This window comes from Carcharodon carcharias, chromosome 28 (assembly GCF_017639515.1).
Source record: "Carcharodon carcharias isolate sCarCar2 chromosome 28, sCarCar2.pri, whole genome shotgun sequence".
NCBI lineage: Eukaryota > Metazoa > Chordata > Chondrichthyes > Lamniformes > Lamnidae > Carcharodon > Carcharodon carcharias.
In genome coordinates, this window is record NC_054494.1 from 26,876,352 (window position 1) to 26,902,597 (window position 26,246).

The window sequence follows — 26,246 nt, forward strand, 5'->3', positions numbered from 1 at the left end:
CACACCCACCCCATCTCTCTCCAGCCTACATACCCACACCCATCTCTCTCCAACCTAGCCACCCACCTATCCACCCCCATCTCTCTCCAGCCAACCCACAGATCCACCCACCCCCATCTCTCTCCAGCCTACCCACCCACCCACCCACACCCAAATCTCTCCAGCCTGCCCACCCACCCACCCACCCCCATATCTTTCCTTCCTAAACACAAACACACCCACCCCTATCTCTCTCCAGCCTACCCACCCACCCACATCTCTCTCCAGCCTACCCACCGACCCACCCACATCTCTCTCCAGCCTGCCCACCCCCATTTCTCTCTAACCTAACCATCCACCCACCCACCCCCATCTCTCTCCAGCCGACCCACCCACTCACCCAACCCCATCTCTCTCCAGCCTACCCACCCGCCCACCACCATCTCTATCCAGCCTACCCACCTACCCACCCCCATCTCTCTCCAGCCTATCCACCCACCCACTCCCAACTCTCTCCAGCCTACCCAGCCACCGAGCATCTTCTCTCTCCAGCCTAAACACCCACCCACCCCCATCTCTCTCTAGCCTGCCCATTCAGCTACCCAGCCCCATCTCTCTCCTGCCTACCCACCCACCGACCCACCCCCATCTCTCTCCAGCCTACACACCCACACCCATCTCTCTGCTGCCTACCCACCAACACACCGACCCCCAGCTCTCTCCAGCCTACCCACCCACCCATCCCATATGTCTCCAGCCTACCCATCCACACACCCACCCCCATATCTCTCCTTCATCCCCACCCACCCATCCATAACCATATCTCTCCAGCCTACCCACCGACCCCCATCACTCTCCAGCCTTCCCACCGACCCACCCACATCTCTCTCCAGCCTACACACCCCTATCTCTCTCCAGCCTACACACCCATCCACCTCCAACTCTCTCCATCCAACCCATCCACCCACCCCCATCTCTCTCCAGCCTACCCACACACCCACACCCATCTCTATCCATCCTACCCATCCACCCACCCCCATCTCTCTCCAGCCTACACACCCACACCCATCTCTCTGCTGCGTACCCACCAACACACCGACCCCCAGCTCTCTCCAGCCTACCCACCCACCACATCTCTCTCCAGCATACCCACCCACCCACCCAACCCATATGTCTCCAGCCTACCCACCCACACACCCACCCCCATATCTCTCCTTCCTCCCCACCCACCCATCCACACCCATATCTCTCCAGCCTACCCACCGACCCACCCACATTTCTCTCCAACCTACACACTCCCATCTCTCTCTCGCCTACCCACCCAACCACCCACCCCCATCTCTCACCAGCCTACCCACCCACCCACACCCAACTCTCTCCAGCCTACACACCCACACAGCCTCATCTCTCTCCAGCCTACCCACCCAACCACCCACCCCCATCTCTCTCCAGCCTCCCCACCCAACACCATCTCTCTCCAGCCTACCCACCCAAGCACCCCCATCTCTCTCCAGCTTACCCAACCACCCACCCCCATCTCTCTCCAGCCTCCCCACCCACACCCAACTCTCTCCAGCCTACCCGCCCACCCAGCCCCATCTCTCTCCAGCCTACCCACCCAACCACCCACCCCCATCTCTCTCCAGCCTCCCCTCCCACCCACCCAACCCCATCTCTCTCCAGCCTACCCACCCACCCACCCACTCCTATCTCTCTCCAGCCTAACCACCCACCCACCCACCCACCCCCATCTCTCTCCAGCCTAACCACGCACCAACCCCCATCTCTCTCCAGCCTCTCCACACACCCACCCCCAATTCTCTCCAGCCTACTCATCCACCCACCCCCTTCTCTCTCCAGCCTACCCACCCACACAAACCCATCTCTCTCCAGCCTACCCACAGACCTATCCGCATCTCTCTCCAGCCTACCCACCCACCCACCCCCATCGCTCTCCAGCATTCCTACCCACCCACATCTCTCTCCAACCTACCCACCCACCGACCCCAATCTCTCTCCACACCAACCACCCACCCACCCCCATCTCTCTCCAGCCTACCCACCCACCCACCACCTTCTCTCTCAAGCCTACCCATCCACCCACCCCCATCTCTCTCCAGCCTACACACCCACACCCATTTCTCTGCTGCGTACCCACCAACACACCGACCCCCAGCTCTCTCCAGCCTACCCACCCACCCACCCATCCCATATGTCTCCAGCCTACCCACCCACACACCCACCCCCATATCTCTCCTTCCTCCCCACCCACCCATCCACACCCATATCTCTCCAGCCTACCCACCGACCCCCATCACTCTCCAGCCTTCCCACCGACCCACCCACCTTTCTCTCCAGCCTACACACTTCCATCTCTCTCTCGCCTACCCACCCAACCACCCACCCCCAACTCTCACCAGCCTACCCACCCAACTACCCCCATCTCTCTCCAGCCTACCCACCCACACCCATCTCTCTCCAGCCTACCAACCCACCATCCCACATCTGTCTCCAGCCTACCCACCCACCCACCCACCGCTATCTCTCTCCAGCCTAACCACCCACCAACCCCCATCTCTTTCCAGCCTCCCCACCCACACTCATCTCACTCCAGCCTACCCACCCACCCACCCCCATCTCTCTCCAGCCTAACCACGCACCAACCCCAATCTCTCTCCAGCCTCTCCACCCACCCACCCCCATCTCTCTCCAGCCTACTCACCCACCCACCCCCATCTCTCTCCAGCCTACCCACCTACCCTCGCCCATCTCTCTCCAGCCTACCCACACACCCACACCTTTTTCTCTCCAGCCTACTCACCCACCCACCCCATCTCTCTCCAGCCTACCCACCTACCCTCGCCCATCTCTCTCCAGCCTACCCACACACCCACACCTTTTTCTCTCCAGCCTACCCACCCACCCAAACCCATCTCTCTCCAGCCTACCCACCCACCCACCCCCATCGCTCTCCAGCATTCCTACCCACCCCCATCTCTCTCCAGCCTACCCACCCACCAACCCCAATCTCTCTCCACCCTAACCACCCACCCACCCCCATCTTTCTCCAGCCTACCCACCCACCCACCACCTTCTCTCTCAAGCCGACCCACACAGCCACCCCCATCTCTCTCCAGCCTACCCACCCACCCACCACCATCTCTCTCCATCCTACCCACCCACCCTCCCCATCTCTCTCCTGCCTACCCACTAACCCATCCCCATCTCTCTCCAGCCTACCCACCCACCCACTCCATTGCTCTCCATTCTACCCACCCACCCACCCCCATCTCTCTCAAGCCGACCCACCCACTCACCCAAACCCATCTCTCTGCAGCCTACCTACCTACCCACCCCCATCTCTCTCCAGCCTATCCACCCACCCACCCCCAACTCTCTCCAGCCTACCCAGCCACCGAGAACCATCTCTCTCCTGCCTACCCACCCACCGACCCATTCCCATCTCTCTCCAGCCTACACACCCACACCCATCTCTCTGCTGCCACCCACCAACACACCGACACCCAGCTCTCTCCAGCCTACCCACCTACCCACCCACCCCCATTTCTCTCCAGCCTACCCACCCACTCACCCATCCCATATGTCTCCAGCCTTCCCACCCACACACCCACCCCATATCTCTCCTTCCTCCCCTCCCACCCATCCACACCCATATCTCTCCAGCCTACCCACCGAACCCCATCACTCTCCAGCCTTCCCACCGACCCACCCACATCTCGCTCCGGCCTACACACTCCCATCTCTCTCTCACCTACCCAACCAACCACCCACCCCCAACTCTCACCAGCCTACCCATCCACCCACCCCTATCTCTCACCAGCCTACCCATCCACCCACCCCTATCTCTCACCAGCCTACCCAGCCACCCACCCCTATCTCTCTCCTGCCTACACATCCACCTACACCCAACTCTCTCCAGCCTACCCGCCCACCAAGCCCCATCTCTCTCCAGCCTACCCGCCCACCCACCCCCAACTCTCTCCAGCCTACCCACCCACCAACCCACCCCAATCTCTCTCCAGCCTAACCACCCACCAACCCGCATCTCTTTCCAGCCTACCCACCCACCATCATCTCACTCCAGCCTACCCACCCACCCACCCCATCTCTCTCCAGCCTAACCACGCACCAACCCCCATCTCTCTCCACCCTAACCACCCACCCACCCCCATCTCTCTCCAGCCTACCCACCCACCCACCACCTTCTCTCTCAAGCCTACCCACACAGCCACCCCAAACTCTCTCCAGCCTTACCACCCACCAACCCCCATCTCTTTCCAGCCTACCCACCCACCCTCATCTCAATCCAGCCTACCCACCCACCCACCCCCATCTCTCTCCAGCCTAACCACGCACCAACCCCCATCTCTCTCCACCCTAACCACCCACCCACCCGCATCTCTCTCCAGCCTACCCAAACACCCACCACCTTCTCTCTCAAGCCTACCCACACAGCCACCCCAAACTCTCTCCAGCCTACCCACCCACCCACCGCCATCTCTCTCCAGCCTACCTCCCACCCACCCCCATCTCTCTCCAGCCTACCCATTCTGCTCCCCACCCCCATCTCTCACCAGCCTACCCAACCACCCAGCCCATCTCTCTCCAGAATTCCCACCCACACACCCCCATCTCTCTCCAGCCTGCCCACCCACCCTCGCCCATCAATCTCCAGCCAACCCATCCACCCACCCCCATCTCTCTCCATCCTACCCACCCACACTCCCCATCTCTCTCCATTCCTACCCACTCACCCATCCCCATCTGTCTCCAAACTACCCACCCACCCACTCCATTGCTCTCCAGTCTACTCACCCACCCACCCCCATCTCTCTCCAGCCTACCCACCCACCCACCCACATCACTCTCCAGCCTATCCACCCCCATCTCTCTCCAGCCTGCCCACACACCCACCCCCATCTCTCTCCAGCCTACCCACACACCCACCCCCATCTCTCTCTAGCCTACACACCCAACCACCCCCATGTCTTTCCAGCCTACCCACCGACCCATACAACCACCCCCATCTCTCCCCAGCCTTCCCACCCACCCCCATCTCTCTCCAGCCTACCCACACACCCACCCCCATCTCTCTCCAGCCTACATACCCACACCCATCTCTCTCCAACCTAGCCACCCAGCTATCCACCCCATCTCTCTCCAGCCAACCCACAGATCCACCCACCCCCATCTCTCTCCAGCCTACCCACCCACCCACCCACACCCATATCTCTCCAGCCTACCCACCCACCCACCCACCCCCATATCTCTCCTTCCTAAACACAAACACACCCACCCCTATCTCTCTCCAGCCTACCCACCGACCCACCCACATCTCTCTCCAGGCTGCCCACCCCCATTTCTCTCTAACCTAACCATCCACCAACCCACCCCCATCTCTCTCCAGCCGACCCACCCACTCACCCAACCCCATCTCTCTCCAGCCTACCCACCCACCCATCCACCCCCACCTCTAGCCAGCCTACCCACCCGCCCACCACCATCTCTATCCAGCCTACCCACCTACCCACCCCCATCTCTCTCCAGCCTATCCACCCACCCACTCCCAACTCTCTCCAGCCTACCCAGCCACCGAGCACCTTCTCTCTCCAGCCTAAACACCCACCCACCCCCATCTCTCTCTAGCCTTCCCATTCAGCTACCCACCCCCATCTCTCTCCTGCCTACCCAACCTCCGACCCACCCCCATCTCTCTCCAGCCTACACACCCACACCCATCTCTCTGCTGCCTACCCACCAACACACCGACCCCCAGCGCTCTCCAGCCTTCCCACCGACCCACCCAAATCTCTCTCCAGCCTACACACTCCCACCTCTCTCTCGCCTACCCACCCAACCACCCACACCCATCTCTCACCAGCCTACCCATCCACCCACCCCTATCTCTCTCCAGCCTACACACCCATCCACCCCCATCTCTCTCCATCCTACCCATCCACCCACCCCCATCTCTCTCCAGCCTACACACCCACACCCATCTCTCTGCTGCCTACCCACCAACACACCGACCCCCAGCGCTCTCCAGCCTTCCCACCGACCCACCCAAATCTCTCTCCAGCCTACACACTCCCATCTCTCTCTCGCCTACCCACCCAACCACCCACACCCATCTCTCACCAGCCGACCCATCCACCCACCCCTATCTCTCTCCAGCCTACACACCCATCCACCCCCATCTCTCTCCATCCTACCCATCCACCCACCCCCATCTCTCTCCAGCCTACACACCCACACCCATCTCTCTGCTGCTTACCCACCAACACACCGACCCCCAGCTCTCTCCAGCTTACACACTCACACCCATCTCACTGCTGCCTACCCACCAACACACCGACCCCCAGCTCTCTCCAGCCTACCCACCCACCCCATCTCTCTCCAGCCTACCCACCCACCCACCCATCCCATATGTCTCCAGCCTACCCACCCACACACCCACCCCCATATCTCTCCTTCCTCCCCATCCACCCATCCGCACCCATATCTCTCCAGCCTACCCACCGACCCCCATCACTCTCCAGCCTTCCCACCGACCCACCCACATTTCTCTCCAGCCTACACACTCCCATCTCTCTCTCGCCTACCCACCCAACCACCCACCCCCATCTCTCACCAGCCTACCCATCCACCCACCCCTATCTCTCTCCAGCCTACCCACCCAACCACCCCCATCTCTCTCCATCCTACCCATCCACCCACCCCCATCTCTCTCCATCCTGCACACCCACACAGCCTCATCTCTCTCCAGCCTACCCACCCACCCTCATCTCACTCCAGCCTACCCACCCACCCACCACCATCTCTCTCCAGCCTACCCACCCACCCCATCTCTCTTTAGCCTAACCACCCACCCACCCCCATCTCTCTCCAGCCTACCCACCCACCCACCACCTTCTCTCTCAAGCCTACCCACACAGCCACCCCAAACTCTCCCCGGCCTACCCACCCACCCACCGCCATCTCTCTCCAGCCTATCTCCCACCCACCCCCATCTCTCTCCAGTCTACCCATTCAGCTCCCCACCCCCATCTCTCTCCTGCCTACCCACCCACTGACCCTCCCCCATCTCTCACCAGCCTACCCAACCACCCAGCCCATCTCTCTCCATCCTACCCACCCACCCACTCCATTGCTCTCCAGCCTACTCACCCACCCAGCCCCATCTCTCTCCAGCCTACCCTGCCACCCACCCACATCTCTCTCCAGCCTACCCACCCCCATCTCTCTCCAGCCTACCCACACACCCACCCCCATCTCTCTCCAGCCTACCCACACACCCACCCCCATCTCTCTCTAGCCTACCCACCCACCCACCCCCATCGCTTTCCAGCCTACCCATCCACCCACCCCCATTGCTTTCCAGCCTACCCACCCACCCACCCCCATCTCTCCCCAGCCTTCCCACCCACCCCCATCTCTCTCCAGCCTACCCACACACACACCCCCATCTCTCTCCAGCCTACCCACCCACCTGAACACCCCCATCTCTCTCCAGCCTACCCACAGATCCACCCACCCCCATCTCTCTCAAGCCTACCCACCCACCCACCCACCCCCATATCTCTCCAGCCTACCCACCGACCCACCCACATCTCTCTCCAGCCTGCCCACCCCCATCTCTCTCTAGCCTAACCATCCACCCACCCTCCCCCATCTCTCTCCAGACGACCCACCCACTCACCCAACCCCATCTCTCTCCAGCCTATCCACCCACCCATCCAACCCCACCTCTACCCAGGCTACCCACCCGCCCACCCCCATCTCTCTCCACCCTATCCACCCACCCACCCCCAACTTTCTCCAGCCTACCCAGCCACCGAGCACCATCTCTCTCCAGCCTACCCACCCACCAACCCCCATCTCTCTCTAGCCTACCCATTCAGCTACCCACCCCCATCTCTCTCCTGCCTACCCACCCACCGACCCACCCCCATCTCTCTCCACCCTACAGACCCACCCCCATCTCTCTCCAGCCTACCCACCCACCGACCCACCCCCATCTCTCTCCACCCTACACACCAACACCCAGCTCTCTCCAGCCTACCCACCCACACACCCACCCCCATCTCCCTCCAGCCTACCCACCCACCCACCCACCCATCCCATATGTCTCCAGCCTACGCACTGAACCCCATCACTCTCCAGCCTTCCCACCGACCCACCCTCATCTCTCTCCAGCCTACACGCCCCCATCTCTCTCTCGCCTACCCACCCAACCACCCACCCCCATCTCTCACCAGCCTACCCATCCACCCACCCCTATCTCTCTCCAGCCTACACACGCATCCACCCCCATCTCTCTCCATCCTACCCCTCCACCCACCCCCATCTCTCTCCAGCCTGCACACCCACCACATCTCTATCCAGCATACCCACCCACCCACCCATCCCATATGTCTCCAGCCTACCCACCCACACACCCACCCCCATATCTCTCCTTCCTCCCCACCCACCCATCCACACCCATATCTCTCCAGCCTTTCCACCGACCCACGCACATTTCTCTCCAGCCTACACACTCCCATCTCTCTCTCGCCTACCCACCCAACCACCCACCCCCATCTCTCTCCATCCTACCCATCCACCCACCCCATCTCTCTCCAGCCTACACACCCACACAGCCTCATCTCTCTCCAGCCTACCCACCCACCCAGCCCCATCTCTCTCCAGCCTACCCACCCAACCACCCACCCCCATCTCTCTCTAGCCTCCCCACCCAACCCCATCTCTCTCCAGCCTACCCACCCAAGCACCCCCATCTCTCTCCAGCTTACCACCCCACCAACCCACATCTGTCTCCAGCCTACCCACCCACCCACCCACCCCTATCTCTCTCCAGCATAACCACCCACCAACCCCCATCTCTTTCCAGCCTACCCACCCACCCTCATCTCATTCCAGCCTACCCACCCACCCACCCCCAACTCTCTCCAGCCTAACCACGCACCAACCCCCATCTCTCTCCTGCCTCTCCACCCACCCACCCCCATCTCTCTCCAGCCTACTCACCCACCCACCCCCATCTCTCTCCAGCCTACCCACCTACCCTCGCCCATCTCTCTCCAGCCTACCCACACACCCACACCCATCTCTTTCCAGCCTACCCACCCACCCAAACCCATCTCTCTCCAGTCTACCCACACACCCATCCGCATCTCTCTCCAGCCTACCCACCCACCCACCCCCATCGCTCTCCAGCATTCCTACCCACCCCCATCTCTCTCCAGCCTACCCCCCCACCGACCCCAATCTCTCTCACCCTAACCACCCACCCACCCCCATCTCTCTCCAGCCTACCCACCCACCCACCACCTTCTCCCTCAAGCCTACCCACACAGCCACCCCAAACTCTCTCCAGCCTACCCACCCACCCACCCCCAGCTCTCTCCAGCCTACCTCCCACCCACCCCCATCTCTCTCCAGCCTACCCATTCAGCTCCCCACCCCCATCTCTCTCCTGCCTACCCACCCACTGACCCACCCGCATTTCTCACCAGCCTACCCAACCACCCACCCCCATCTCTCTCCAGCGTTCCCACCCACACACCCCCATCTCTCTCCAGCCTGCCCACCCACCCTCGCCCATCTCTCTCCAGCCAACCCACCCACCCACCACCATCTCTCTCCATCCTACCCACCCACCCTCCCCATCTCTCTCCAGTCTACCCACTAACCCATCCCCATCTCTCTCCAGCCTACCCACCCACCCACTCCATTGCTCTCCAGCCTACACACCCACCCACCCCCATCTCTCTCCAGCCTACACAATGACCAACCCACATCTCTCTCCAGCCTACCCACCCCCATCTCTCTCCAGCCTACCCACACACCCACCCCCATCTCTCTCTAGCCTACCCACCCACCCACCCCCATCTCTTTCCAGCCTACCCACCGACCCATACAACCACCCCCATCTCTCCCCAGCCTTCCCACCCACCCCCATCTCTCTCCAGCCTACCCACACACCCACCCCCTTCTCTCTCCAGCCTACATACCCACACCCATCTCTCTCCAGCCTACCCACCCACCTATCCACCCCCATCTCTCTCCAGCCTACCCACAAACACACCCACCCCCATCTCTCTCCAGCCTACCCACCCACACACCCACACCCATATCTCTCCAGCCTACCCACCCACCCACCCACCCTTATATCTTTCCTTCCTACACACAAACACACCTACCCCTATCTCTCTCCAGCCTACCCACCGACCCACCCACATATCTCTCCAGCCTGCCCACCCCCATCTCTCTCTAGCCTACACACCCACACAGCCTCATCTCTCTCCAGCCTACCCACCCACCCACCCACCCCCATCTCTCTCCAGCCTCCCCACCCACCCACCCAAACCCATCTCTCTCAAGCCTCCCCATCCAACCCCATCTCTCTCCAGCCTACCCACCCACCCACCCCATCTCTCTCCAGCCTACCCACACACCCAGCCCCATCTCTCTCCAGCCTACCCCCCCACCCACCCTCCCCCATCTCTCTCCAGCCTCCCCACCCACCCACCCAATCCCATCTCTCTCCAGCCTCCCCATCCAACCCCATCTCTCTCCATCCTACCAACCCACCAACCGACATCTGTCTCCAGCCTACCCACCCACTCACCCACCCCTATCTCTCTCCAGCCTAACCACGCACCAACCCCCATCTCTCTCCAGCCTCTCCACACACCCACCCCCAATTCTCTCCAGCCTACTCATCCACCCACCCCCTTCTCTCTCCAGCCTACCCACCTACCCTCACCCATCTCTCTCCAGCCTACCCACATCCCCTCCCCTCTCAGACACACCCACCCACCCCCTCCCCTCTCAGCCCCACCCACACTCCCCCACCACTCTCATCCCCACCCACCCAGCGACCCCATCCCCTCTCAACCCCAACCACCCACCCCCTTCACTCTCAGCCCCACCCACCCACCCGCCACCTTCCCTCTCAGCCCCACTCACCCACCCACCCCCTTCCCTCTGAGCCCCACACACCCAACCATCCCCTTCCCTCTCAGCCCCACCCACCCAACACCTACACTCTCAGCCCCACCCGCACAAACACACCCTTCCCGCTCAGACCACCCATCCAACCCCTTCCATCTCAGCCCCACCCACCTCCTTGCCCCTCAACCCCACCCAGCCTCCCCATTTCCTCTCTTCCCCACCCACCCACCCACCCCCTTCCCTCTAAGCCCCACCCAGCCTCCCCATTCCCTCTCTTCCCCACCCACCCACCCACCCACTTCCCTCTCAGCCCCACCCAGCCTCCGCATTCCCTCTCTTCCCCACCCACCCACACACCCCCTTCCATCTCAGCCCCACCCACCCACCCACTCCCTGCACTCTCAGCCCCATGCACCCACCCACACCCTCCCCTCTCAGCCCCACCCACCGAGTCTCCCCCTTTCCTCTCAGCCCCACCCACCGAGTCTCCCCCTCCCCTCTCAGCCCCACCCACACACCAATCCCCTCCCCTCTCAAACCCACCCGCCCACACATCCCCTCCCCTCTCTGACCCACCCACCAACCCACCCCGTCCCCTCTCATCCCCACCCACCCACCCACCCCCTTTCCTCTCAGCCCCACCCACCCTCCCACCCCCTTCCCTAACAGACCCCCCAACCACCCACCCACTTCCCTCTCAGCTCCACCAACACACCCAATCACTTCCCACCCACCCACCCACCCGCAGCCCTCTCAGCCCCACCCACACACCCGCCCCTTCCCTCTCAACCCCACCCACCCACCCACCCGCAGCCCTCTCAGCCCCACCCACACCCACACCCTCCACTCTCAGACCCACCCACCCCCTCCCCTCTCAGCCCCACCCACACACCCACCCTCTTCCCTCTCAGCCCCTCTCACCCACCCCATTCCCTCTCAGCCCCACCTACTGACACTCCCCCTCCCCTCTCAGCCACAGCCACCCTCCAACCCCCTCCCCTCTCAGCCTCACACACACACCCCACCCCTCTCAGCCCCACCTACCCAACCAAGCCTTGCCCAGTCAGACCCACACACCCACCCACCCCCTTCCCTCTCAGCCCCACACTCCCACCCACCCCCTTCTCTCTCAGCCCCACCCACCCTCCCCCTTCCCTCAGCCCCACCCAACCACTCTCTTCCCTCTCAGCCGCACCCACGCACACACCCCCTCCCTCTCAGAACCACCTACCCAAACACCCCCTTCCCTCTCAGCTCCACCCACCCACCCACCCCCTCCCCTCTCAGCCCCACCCACCCCCTCCACTCTCAGCCCCACCTACCCACCCCCCAACACCTCCCCTCTCAGACCCACCCACCCACCCACCTCCTCCCCTCTCCACCCCACACACCTACCCCACTGCCCTCTCAACCCCACATACCCCATCCCCTCTCAGCCCAACCCAAACACCAACCACCTCCCCTCTCATCCCCACACACCCACCCCCTCCCCTCTAAGCCCCACCCACCCACCCACCCACCCCCTACCCTCTCAGCCCCACCACCTCCCCTCTCAGCCCCACCCACCACCCACACCCTCACCTTTCAGCAACACCCACCCACTCTCCCCACTCAGCCACACCCAGCCACCGACCCACGCCTCCTCTCTCAAACCCACCCACTCCCTCCTCTCTCAGCTCCACCCACCCACCAACCAACCCACTCCCTTCTCAGCCCCACCTACCCACCCACTCTCCCCTCTCAGCCCCATCCCCTACCCTTGCAACCCCACCCACTCCCCTCCCAGTTCCACCCACCCACCCACCTCCTCCCCTCTCAACACCACCCAACAATCCCAACCCCTCCCCTCTCCGCCCCACACACCTACCCCACTCCCCTCTCAGCCCCACCCACCCAAAAACCACCTCCCCTCTCAGCCCCACCCACCCACCAACCCCCTCCCCTCTCAGCCCCACCCACCCACACCTTCCGCTCAGCCCCACCCTCACAAAGGCCCCCTCCCCTCTCAGCCCTACCCACCCACACACTCCCTCCCCACTCAGACCCACCCACCACACATTCCCTACCCTCTCAGCCCTTCCCACCACCCACCCCATCCCCTCACAGCCCCACCCCCCCACACACCCACCCCCTCCACTATCAGCCCCATCCCGTACACTCGCAACCCCACCCCCTCCATTCTCAGCCCCACCCACCCACCCACCCCCTTCTCAACACACCCACCCACCGACCCCATCCCCTCTCAGCCCCAACCAACCCCATCCACTTTCAGCCCCACCCAACAATCCCAACCACTCCCCTCTCCGCCCCACCCACCCGACACCTACCCTCCAAGCCCCACCCACCCGACCACCACACATTCCCTACCCTCTCAGCCCTTCCCACCACCCACCCCGTCCCCTCACAGCCCCACCCACCCACACACCCTCCCCCTCCACAATTAGCCCCATCCCGTACCCTCGCAACCCCACCCTCTCCACTCTCCGCCCCACCCACCCACCCACACCCACCCCTCTCAGTCCCACCCACCCACCCCCTTCTCAACACACCCACCCACCGACCACATCCCCTCTCAGCCCCACCCACACCATCCACTTTCAGCCCCACCCAACAATCCCAACCACTACCCTCTCCGCCCCACCCACCCACCACCTCCACTCTCAGCCCCAACCACCCAACCACCCCCTCCCCTATCAGCCCCACCCTCTCCCCTCTCAGCCCCATCCACCCACCGACTCCCTCCTCTCTCAGCCCCACACACCCACCGACCACCACCCCTCTCAGCCCCACCCACACACCCACCCCCTCCCCTCTCAGCCCCACCCACCCCCTCCGCTCTCAGCCCCTCCCACTAAACCACCCCGCCCCTCTCAGCCCCACCCCTCTCAGCACACCTCACCCACCAAGACCCTTCCCTCTCAGCCCCTCCCACCCACCCCACCCCTTCCCACTCAGCCCAACCACCCCAACCCACATCTTCCCTCTAAGCCCCACCCACCCACCCTGACCCTTCCCTCTCAGCCCCACCCACACACCACATCCCTTCTCTCTCAGCCCCACCCACCAAACAACCCCGCCCCTCTCAGCCCCACCCACCAAACAACCCCGCCCCTCTCAGCCCCACCCACCAAACAACCCCGCCCCTCTCAGCCCCACCCAACCAGCCCCTTCCCTCTCAGCCACAACCACCCACCCCCCCTTCCCTCTCTGCCCCACCCACCCACACCCTCCCCTCTCAGCTGCACCCACCCACCCACCCCCGCCACTCTCAGCCCCGCCCTCCCGCCCAACCCCACCCCTTTCAGCCCAACCCACACACATAGCCCCTTCCCTCACAGACCCACCCACCCTCCCAGCCCCTTTCCTCTCAGCCCCACCCACCCACCTACACCACCCCTTCCCTCACAGCCCCACCCAACTATCCCGCTCCTTCCCTCACAGCCCCACCCACCCTCCCAGCCCCTTCCATCTCAAACCCACCCACCCACCACTTTCTCACTCACCCCCACCCACCCACCCACCCCGCCCCTTCCTTCTCGGCCCCACTCACCCACCCACCCGCTCCCCACTCACCCCCACTCACACACACCCTCCCCTCTCAGCTCCACCCACCCACATAACCATTTCATTCTCGGCCCCACCCACTCAACAACCCCCTTCCCTTTCAGTCCCACCCACCCACACACCCCGCCCCTCCCCTGTAAGCTCCACCCACACAGCTCACCCCTTCCCAATCAGCCCCAACGACGCCCACCGCACCATCACTCTCATCCCAACCCAACCACCCCGCCCCTTCCCTCTCAGTCCCACACACCCACCCCGCCACTTCCCTCGCAGACCCACCCTCCCACCCCGCCCCTTCCCTCTCAAACGCAACCATACACCCCATCCCTTCCCTCTCAGACTCACCCACCCACCCACTTCCCTCTCGGACCAACCCAACCACCCCGGCCCTTCCCTCTCAACCCCACCGACCCAACCCGCATCTTCCCTTTCAGCCACACCCACCCACCCCGCCCCTTCCCTCTCAGCCCCACCCAACCTCCCGGGCTCTTCCCAGTCAGCCCCACCCATCCACACCACCCCTTCCAACTAAGCCACACCCACCCACCACGCCATTACCCTCTAAGCCACACCCAACCACCCACCCCGCCCATTCCCTCTCAGCACCACCCACCCAAACCGCCCATTCACTCTAATCCCCACCAACACTCCCCGCCCCTTCCCTCTCAGCCCCACCCACACTACTCGCCCCTTCCCTCTAAGCCACACCCACCTACCCAGCCCCAACCTTCGCAGCCCCACCCACCCACCCTCCCCTTCCCTCTCAGACCCACCCACCCACTCAGACCCAACCTTCTCAGCCCCAACCACCCACCCCACCCCTTCCCTCTCAGCCCTACCCAACCACCCCGCCCCTTCCCTCAGACCCACCCACCCACCCCTCCCCTTCCCTCTCAGACCCAGCCACCCCGCACCTTCCTTCTCAGACCCACCCACCTACCCCGCCCCTTCCCTCAGCCCCACCCAACCACCCGGCCCCTTCCCTCTCAGACCCACCCACCCACTCAGCCCCAACCTTCTCAGTCCCACACACCCACCCCGGCACTTCCCTCTCAGACCCACCCTCCCACCCCGCCACTTCCCTCTCAGACCCACCCTCCCACCCCTCCCCTTCCCTCTCAAACGCAACCATACACCCCATCCCTTCCCCCTCAGACGCACCCACCCACCCTGCCCCTTCCCTCTCAACCCCACCGACCCAACCCGCATTTTCCCTTTCAGCCCCACCCACACAACCCGCACCTTCCCTCTCAGCCACACCCACCCAACCTGCCCCTTACCTCTCAGCCACACCCACCCACCCCGACCCTTCCCTCTAAGCCCCACCCACCCACACACCCCGCACATTCCCCCTCAGACCCACCCACCCACTCAGCCCCAAACTTCTCAGCCTCACTCACCCACCTCACCCCTTACCACTCAGACCCACCCAACCATCCCACCCCTTCCTTCGCAGACACACCCAAGCACTCCGCCCCTTCGCTCTCAACCCCAACCAGCCAAACCGCCCCTTCACTCTCAGCCCCACCCACCAACACACCCCACCACTCTCAGCCCCACCCATCCATCCAGCCCCTTCCGTCTCAGCCCCACCCACCCACCCTGCCCCTTCCCTCTCAGCCCCACCCACCCACCCCGACCCTTCCCACTCACACCCATCCACACACCCCGCCCCTTCCCTCTCAGCCCCACACAATGACTCACCCCATCCCTTCCCTCTCAGACCCACCCATCCACCACCGCTTCCCTCTCAGCCCCACCCACCCAACCCGCATCTTCCCTCTCAGCCACACCCTCCCACGCCGCCCCTAAACTCCAAGCCCCACGCACCCACCCCGACCCTTCCCTCTCAGACCCAACCACCCACACAGCCCCAACCTTCTCACAACCACACACATTACCCACCCTTTCCTCTCAGACCCACCCAAACATCCCACCCCTTCCATCTCAGAACCACCTAAGCACTCCACCCTTCGCTCTCAACCTCAAACTGCGAACCCGCCCCTTCCCTCTCAGCCCCACCCACCAACACACCCCACCACTCTCAGCCCCACACATCCATCCAGCCCATTCCCTCTCAGCCCCACCCACCCACCTACCCCTTCCATCTCAGCCCCACCCACCCACCCCGCCCCTTCCCTCAGAGCCACCCGCCCACCCCACCGCGTCCCTCTCAGACCCACCAACACACCCTGCCCCTTCCCTCACAGACCCACCAACCCCGCCCCTTCCCTCAGACCGACCCACACACCCCGCCCCTTCCCTCTCAGACCCACCAACACACCCCGCCCCTTCCCTCACAGACCCACACACACACCCCGCCCCTTCCCTCACAGACCCACACACCCACACCGCCCCTTCCCTCAGACCCACCAACACACCCCGCCCCTTCCCTCTCAGACCCACCCACCCCGCACCTTCCCTCTAAGACCCACCCAACCTCCCAGGCTCTTCCCACTCAGCCCCACCCATCCATCCAGACCTCCTCTTCCCTCTCAGCCCCACCCACCCACCCTGACCCTTCTCTCTCAGCCCCACCCAAGCACTCCGCCCTTTGCTTTCAACCCCAACCAGCCAAACCCCCCCTTCCCACCCAGACCCACCCACTCTCAGCCCCACACATCCATCCAGCCCACCTCTTTCCTTTCAGCCCCACCCACCCACCTACCCCTCCTCTTCCCTCTCAGCCCCACCCACCCACACTGCCCCTTCCGTCTCAGCCCCACCCACCCACCTACCCCTCCTTTTCCCTCTCAGCCCCACCCACTCAGCCCCACCCTTCTCAGCCCCACACACCCACCACGCCCCTTCCCTCTCAGCCCCACACAATGACTCACCCACCCCCTTCCCTCTCAGACCCATCCACCCACCGCCCCTTCCCTCTCAGCCCCACCCACCCAACCCGCATCTTCCCTCTCAGCCACACCCTCCCACGCCGCCCCTACCCTCCAAGCCCCATGCACCCACCCCGACCCTTCCCTCTCAGACCCACCCACCCACACAGCCCCAACCTTCTCACAACCACACACATTACCCACCCTTTCCTCTCAGACCCACCCGCCCAATCAGCCCCATCCTTCTCAGCCTCACCCACCCACCTCGCCCCTTCCCTCTCAGACTCACCCACCAATCCCACCCCTTCCATCTCAGAACCACCTAAGCACTCCGCCCTTCGCTCTCAACCTCAAACTGCCAACCCGCCCCTTCCCTCTCAGCCCCACCCACCAACACACCCCTTCCCTCTCAGCCCCACCCACCCACCTAGCCCTCCTCTTCCCTCTCAGCCCCACCCACCCAATCTGCCCCTTCCGTCTCAGCCCCACCCACCCCATACCTTCCATCTCAGCCGCACCCAACCACACCGCCCCTTCCCTCAGCCCCACCCGCCCACCCCGCTGCTTCCCTCTCAGACCCACCCACACACTCAGCCCCATCCTTCTCAGCCCCACCCACACACCCCGCCCCTTCCCTCTCAGACCCACCCACACACCCCGCCCCTTCCCTCTCAGACCCACCCACCCCGCACCTTCCCTCTAAGACCCACCCAGAACCTCTCAGACCCACCCAACCTCCCAGGATCTTCCCACTCAGCCCCACCCACCCACCCCGCCCCTTCCCTCTCAGACTGATCCACTCACTCCCCCTTCCCTCTCAGACACACCCACCCACTCAGCCCCAATCTTCTCAGCCCCACAGACCCATCCTGCCCTTTCCCTCTAGGAACCACCCACCCACCCCGCCACGTCCCTCTCAGACCCACCCTACCACCCCGCCACTTTCAGACCCACCCTCACACCCCGCCCCTTACCTCTCAGACCCACCCACCCATCCCACCCCTTCCCTCTCAGACCCACCCAAGCACTCCGCCCCTTCGTTCTCAACCCCAACCAGCCAACCCGTCCCTTCCCTCTCAGCCCGATCCACCAACACTCCCCACCACTCTCAGCCCCACACATCCATCCAGCCCTCCTCTTCCCTCTCAGCCCCACCCACCCACCCTGCGCCTTCGGTCTCAGCCCCTCCCTCCCACCCTGACCCTTCTCTCTCAGCCCCACCCAAGCACTCCGCCCTTTGCTTTCAACCCCAACCAGCCAACCCGACCCTTCTCTCTCAGCCCCACCCACCAACACACACCGCCACTCTCAGCCCCACACATCCATCCAGCCCATTCCGTCTCAGCCCCACCCACCCACCTACCCCTCCTCTTCCCTCTCAGCCCCACCCACCCACCTACCCCTCCTCTTCCCTCTCAGCCCCACCCACCCACAATTCCTCTTCCGTCTCACCCCCACCCACCCACACCATACCTTCCCTCTCAGACCCACCCACCCAGTCAGCCCCAACCTTCACAGCCCCACCCACCCACACCGCCCCTTCCCTCTCAGACCCACCAACCCACCCAGCCCCTTCCCTCTCAGACCGCGCCACCCACCCCGCCCCTTCCCTCTCAGACCCACCCACACACCCCGCCCCTTCCCTCTCAGACCCACCCATCCATCCAGCCCATTCCCTCTCAGCCCAACCCACCCACCTACCCCTCCTCTTCCCTCTCAGCCCCACCCACCCACCCTGCCCCTTCCCTCTCAGCCGCACCCACCCAACCAGCATCTTCCCTCTCAGCCACACCCACCCACCCCGGCCCTACGCTCGCAGCCCCACCCACCCACCCCGACACTTCCCTCTAAGCCCCACCCACCCACACAGCCCCAACCTTCTCATCCTCACCCACCCACCTCGCCCCTTACCTCTCAGACCCACCCACCCATCCCAACCCTTCCCTCTCAGACCCACCCAACACTCCGCCCCTTCGTTCTCAACCCCACCCAACCAACCCGCCCCTTCCCTCAGACTCACCCACACTCCCCGCCCCTTCCCTCTCAGACCCACCAACCCACCCCACCCCTTCCCTCTCAGACCCACCCACACACCCCGCCACTTCCCTCTCAGACCCACTCACCCCGCACCTTCCCTCTAAGACCCACCCAGCACCTCTCAGACCCACCCAACCTCCCAGGCTCTTCCCACTCAGCCCCACCCATCCACACCCCCCATTCCCACCAAGCACCACCCACCCACCCAGCCCCTTCCCTCTCAGACCGATCCACCCACTCCCCCTTCCCTCTCAGACCCACCCACCCACTCAGCCCCAACCTTCTCAGCTCCCACACACCCACACTATCCCTTCCCTCTCCGACCCACCCACCCACCCCGCCACTTCCCTCTCAGACCCATCCTACCAGCCCGCCACTTTCAGACACACCCTCCCACCCCGCACCTTACCTCTCAGACCCACCCACCCATCCCACCCCTTCCCTCTCAGACCCACCCAAGCACTCCGCCCCTTCGTTCTCAACCCCAACCAGCCAACCCGTCCCTTCCCTCTCAGCCCGATCCACCAACACACCCCGCCACTCTCAGCCCCACCCATCCATCCAGCCCTCCTCTTCCATCTCAGCCCCACCCACCCACCCTGACCCTTCTCTCTCAGCCCCACCCAAGCACTCCGCCCTTTGCTCTCAACTCCAACCAGCCAACCCGCCCCTTCTCTCTCAGCCCCACACATCCATCCAGCCCACCTCTTCCCTCTCATCCCCACCCACCCACACTGCCCCTTCCGTCTCAGCCCCACCCACCCACACCATACCTTCCCTCTCAGACCCACCCATCCACTTAGCCCCAACCTTCACAGCCCCACCCCCCCACACCGCCCCTTCCCTCTCAGACCCACCCAACCCGCACCTTCCCTCTAAGACCCACACAGCCCCTCTCAACCCCACCCAACCTCCCAGGCTATTCCCACTCAGCCCCACCCATCCACACGGTCCATTCCCACTAAGCTCCACCGACCCACCCAGCCCCTTCCCTCTCAGACCCACCCTCCCACTCCGCCCCTTCCCTCTCAGCCGCAACCATACACCCCATCCCTTCCCTCTCAGACACACCCACCCACCCACGCACATCCCTCTCGGACCAACCCAACCACCCCGGCCCTTCCCTCTCAGACGCACCCACCCACCCTGCCCCTTCCCTCTCAACCCCACCGACCCAACCCGCATCTTCCCTCTCAGACCCACCGACCCACCCAGCCCCTTCCCTCTCAGACCGACCCACCAAAACACCCCGCCACTCTCAGCCCCACACATCCATCCAGCCCATTCCCTCTAAGCCCCACCCACCCACCCCGCCAATTGCCTCTCAGCCCCACCCACCCACCCCGCCCCTTCCCTCTCAGCACAACCCACCCTCCTCACCCCTTCCCTCTAAGCCACAATCACCTACCCCGCCCCAACCTTCTCAGCCCCACCCACACACACCGCCCCTTCCCTCTCAGACCCAACCACCCACTCAGCCCCAACCTTCTCAGCCCCACCCACCCACCCCACCCCTTCCCTCTCTGACCCTGCCACCCCGCACCTTCCCTCTCAGACCCACCCACCCACCCCGCCCCTTCCTTCTCTGCCCCACCCACCCACCCATCCCCTTCCCTCTCAGCCCCACCCACCCACAACCCCCCTGCCCGCTCAGACCCTCCCAGCCAACATGCCTCTTCCCTCTAAGCCCCACCCAGCCCCTCTCCGCCCCACCCAACCTCCCAGGCTCTTCCCACTCAGCTCTACCCATCCACACCGCCCATTCCCACTAAGCACAAGACACCCACGCCGCCCCTAGCATCTCAGACCGATCCACCCACTCAGCCCCACCCTTCTCAGCCCCACACACCTACCACGCCCCTTCCCTCTCAGCCCCACACAATGACTCACCCCATCCCTTCCCTCTGAGACCCACCCACCCACCCCCTTCCCTCTCAGACCCATCAACCCACAGCCCCTTCCCTCTCAGACCCACCCACACACTCAGCCCCAACCTTCTCAGCCCCACCCACCAACACACCCCGCCACTCTCAGCCCCACACATCCATCCAGCCCTCCTCTACCCTCTCAGCCCCACCCACACACCTACCCCTCCTCTTCCCTCTCATCCCCACCCACACACCCTGCCCCTTCCGTATCAGCCCCACCCACCCACCCCATACCTTCCATCTCAGCCCCACCCACCCACCCCGCCCCTTCCCTCTCAGACCCACCCACCCACTCATCCCCAACCTTCACAGCCCCACCCACCCACCCCATCCCTTCCCTCTCAGCCCCACCCAACCACCCCGCCCCTTCCCTCAGTGCCACCCGCCCACCCCGCCGCTTCCCTCTCAGACCCACCAACACACCCCGCCCCTTCCCTCTCAGACCGACCCACCCACCCCGCCCCTTCCCTCTCAGACCCACCCACACACTCAGCCCCAAACTTCACAGCCCCACCCACCCACTCCATCCGTTCCCTCTCAGACCCACCCAACCACCCCGCCCCTTCCCTCAGAGCCACCAGCCCACCCCGCCGCTTCCCTCTCAGACCCACCAACACACCCCGCCCCTTCCCTCTCAGACCGACCCACCAACCCCGCCCCTTCCCTCTCAGACCCACCCACACACTCAGCCCCAACCTTCTCAGCCCCACACACACACCCCGCCCCTTCCCTCTCAGACCCACCCACCACGGACCTTCACTCTAAGACACACCCAGCACATCTCAGACCCACCCAACCTCCCAGGGTCTTCCCAATCAGCCCCACACATCCACACCGCCCATTCCCACTAAGCACCACCCACCCACCCAGCCCCTTCCCTCTCAGACCGATCCACCCACTCCCCCTTCCCTCTCAGACCCATCCACCCACTCAGCCCCAACCTTCTCAGCCCCACACACCCACCCTGCCTCTTCCCTCTCAGACCCAACCACCCACCCCGCCCCTTCCCTCTCAGACCCACCCTACCACCGCGCCACTTTCAGACCCACCCTTCCACCCCGCCCCTTACCTCTCAGACCCACCCACCCATCCCACCCCTTCCCTCTCAGCCCCACCCACCCACCCTGCACCTTCCGTCTCAGCCCCACCCACCCAACACACCCCGCCACTCTCAGCCCCACCCACCAACACACCCCACCACTCTCAGCCCCACACATCCATCCAGCCCACCTCTTCCCACTCAGCCCCACCCATCCACACCGCCCATTCCCACTAAGCAGCACAACCCACCCACCCACCCCGCCCCTTCCCTCTCAGACCGATCCACCCACTCCCCCTTCCCTCTCAGACCCACCCACCCACTCAGCCCCAACCTTCTCAGCCCCACACACCCACCCTGCACCTTCCCTCACAGACCCACCCTCCCAAACCGCCACTTCCCTCTCAGACCCACCCTCCAACCCCGCCCCTTCCCTCTCAGACCCTTCCACACACCCAGCCGCTTCCCTCTCAGCCCCACACACTGACTCACCCCGCCACTTCCCTCTCAGCCGCAACCACACACTCCATCCCTTCCTTCTCAGACCCATCCACCCACGCCGCCCCTTCCCTCTCAGACCGATCCACCCACTCCCCCTTCCCACTCAGACGCACCCACCCACTCAGCCCCAACCTTCTCAGCCCCAAGCACCCACCCTGCCCCTTCCCTCACAGACCCACCCTCCCACACCGCCACTTCCCTCTCAGACCCACCCTCCCACCCGGCTGCTTCCCTCTCAGCCCCACGCACTGACTCACCCCGCCACTTCCCTCTCAGCCGCAACCACACACTCCATCCCTTCCTTCTGAGACCCATTCACCCACCCCCTTCCCTCTCAGACCCACCCACCCACCCACCCCACCCCTTCCCTATCAGACCCACCCACCCACACCGCCCCTTCCCTCTCAACCCCACCCACCCACCCAACCCGCCCCTTCCCTCTCAGCCACACCCACCCAACCTGCCCCTTCCCTCTCAGCCCCACCCACCCAACCCGCATTTTCCCTCTCTTAGCCACACCCACCCACCCCGCCCCAACCCTCTAAGACCCACCAACCCACACACCCCGCCCATTCCCTCTCAGCCCCACCCACCCACTCAGCCCCAACCTTCTCAGCCTCACCCACACACCTCGCCCCTTACCTCTCAGACCCACCCACCCATCCCACCCCTTCCCTCTCAGACCCACCCAAGCGCTCCGCCCCTTCGGTCTCAACCCCAACCAGCCAACCCGCCTCTTCCCTCTCAGCCCCACCCACCAACACACCCCACCACTCTCAGCCCCACCCATCCAGCCAGCCCATTCCCTCTCAGCCCCACCCACCCACCCTGCCCCTCCTGTCTCAGCCCCACCCACACACCATGCCCCATCCGTCTCAGCCCCACCCACCCACCCTGCCCCTTCCCTCTCAGCCCCACCCACCCACTCAGACCCAACCTTCGCTGCCCCACCCACCCACCCCATCCCTTCCTTCTCAGCCCCACCCACCCACCCCGCCCCTTCCCTCTCAGACCCACCAACCCACCCCGCCCATTCCCTCTCAGACCGACCCACCCACCCCGCCCCTTCCCTCTCAGACCCATCCACACACCCGGCCACTTCCCTCTCAGCCGCAACCACACACCCCATCCCTTCCTTCTCAGACCCATCCACCCACCTCCTTCCCTCTCAGACCCATCCACCCACCGCCCCTTCCCTCTCAGACCCACCCACCCACCCCACCCCTTCCCTCTCACACCCGCCCACCCACCCCACCCCTTCCCTTCTCAACCCCACCCACCCAGCCAACCCGCATCTTCCCTCTCTTAGCCACACCCACCCACCCCGCCCCTACCCTCGAAGTCACACACACTCACACCGACCCTTCCCTCTACACCCCACCCACCCACACACCCCGCCCAATCCCTCTCGGACTCACCCACCCACACAGACCCAACCTTCTCACAACCACGAACACACCCCACCCTTCTCTCTCAGAGCCACCAACCCACTCAGCCCCAACCTTCTCAGCCTCACCCACACACCTCGCCCCTTACCTCTCAGACCCACCCAAGCACTCCGCCCCTTCCCTCTCACAACCACCCACCAACACACCCCGCCACTCTCAGCCCCACACATCCAGACCTCTTCTTCCCTCTCTGCCCCACCCACCAAAACACCGCGCCACTCTCAGCCCCACCCACCCACCACGCCCCTTCCCTCTCAGACTCACCCACCCACTCAGCCCCAACCTTCTCAGCCCCACACACCCACCCCACCCCTTCCCTCTCAGCCCCACCCAACCACCCCACCCCTTCCCTCTCAGACCCACCCAACACTCCGCCCCTTCGTTCTCAACCCCAACCAGCCAACCCGTTCCTTCCCACTCAGCCTGACACACCAACACACCCCGCCACTCTCAGCCCCACCCACCCAAACCGCCTCTTCCAACCCAGCACCCCCCATCCACCCCGCCCATTCCATCTCAGCCCCACCCACCCAACCACCCCTCCTCTTCCGTCTCAGCCCCACCCACCCACCCTGCCCCATCCATCTCAGCCACACCCACATACCCAACTCCTTCACTCTCAGCCCCACCCACCAAACCACCCCGCCCCTCTCAGCCCCACCCAACTAGCCCCTTCCCTCTCAAGCACATCCACCAACCCACACCGCCACTTCCATCCCAGCCCGACCCACCCAACCCGCCCCTTCCCTCTCAGCCCCACCAAACGACCATGCCACTTCCCTCTCAGCCACACCCACACACCCCATCCCATACCTGTCAGCCCCACCCACCCACCACCACTCTTCCCTCTCAGCCCCACCCACCAACACTGCCCCTTCTTTCTCAGCCCCACCCAACCTCCAGGGCTCTTCCAACTCAGCCCCACCCATCCATACCGCCCCTTCCCATTAAGCACCACCCACCCAACCCGCCCCTACCCTCTAAGCACCACCCACCCCGCCACTACCCTCTAAGCCCCACCCACCCACCAACCCCGCCCATTACCTCTCAACCCCACCCACCCACCCCGACCATTCCCCCTCAGCCCCACCAACCCACCCCGCCACTTCCCTCTCAGCCCCACCCACCCGCCCCGCCCCTTCCCTCTCAGCACCACCCAACCTCCCCATCCCTTCCCTCTCAGACCCACCCAACCTCCCCACCCATTCCCTCTAAGCCACACCCACCTACCCCGCCCCAACCTTCTCAGCCCCACCCACACACCCCGCCCCTTCCCTCTAAGCCCCACCCACCCTTTCTGCCCCTTCCCTCTCAGCCCCAACCGACCACCCCGCCCCTTCCCTCAGACCCACCCACCCCCCACGCCCCTTCCCTCTCAGACCCACACACCCACAGCGCCCCTTTCCTCTCAGACCCTGCCACCCCGCACCTTCCCTCTCAGACCCACCCACCCACGCCGCCCCTTCCCTCAGACCTACGCACCCACCCCGCCCCTTCCCTCTCAGACCCACCAACCCACCACGCCCCTTCCCTCTCAGACCCTGCCACCCCGCACCTTCCCTCTCAGACCCACCCACCCACCCGACCCCTTCCTTCTCAGACCCACCCACCCACACTGCCCCTTCCCTCTCAGCCCCACATAATGACTCACCCCGCCACTTCCCTCTCAGCTGCACCCACAGACCCCATCGCTACCCTCTCAGACCCACCAACCGACCCCATCCATTCCCTCTCAGACCGACCCACCCACCTCGCCCTTTCACTCTCAGATCCACCCACACACCCCGCCCCTTCCCTCTCAGATCCACCCACACACCCCGCCCCTTCCCTCTCAGACCCACCCACCCAACCCGCATCTTCCCTCTCAGCCACACCCTCCCACCCTGCCCCTACCCTCCAAGCCCCACACACCGACACCGACCCTTCCCTCTAAGCCCTA